This window comes from Myotis davidii, unplaced genomic scaffold (assembly GCF_000327345.1).
Source record: "Myotis davidii unplaced genomic scaffold, ASM32734v1 scaffold188, whole genome shotgun sequence".
Taxonomy (NCBI): domain Eukaryota; kingdom Metazoa; phylum Chordata; class Mammalia; order Chiroptera; family Vespertilionidae; genus Myotis; species Myotis davidii.
In genome coordinates this window covers 57,733-58,117 of record NW_006299270.1, presented here as the reverse complement: position 1 = coordinate 58,117, position 385 = coordinate 57,733, and positions in this window count along the sequence as shown.

The following is a 385-nucleotide window of genomic DNA, read 5'->3' as shown; positions in this document are numbered from 1 at the left end:
GCCCCCCAAACATTTGGCCGTTTCTGGAGATATCTTTGGTAGTCGTAACTGGGGGAAGTGCTACTGGCAACTAGTGAGCAGAGGTTAAGGCTTCTGCTAAACATCTTACAACACACAGGACAGTCGACACAACAAAGAATTATCCAGCCCCAAATGTCAGTAATGCCAAGATGGAGACACTCTGCTTGGCTGGTGTGGTTGAGCGTTGACCTATCAACCGGAAGGTCACGGTTCAATTCTTAGTCAGGGCACATGCCCAGGTTGTGGGCTCAATCCCTAGTGTGCAAGAGGCGACTGATCAATTATTCTCTCTTATCATTGATGTTTCTTTCTCTCTCCCTCTCTCTTCCTCTCTGAAATCAATAAAAACATATTTTTTTAAAAA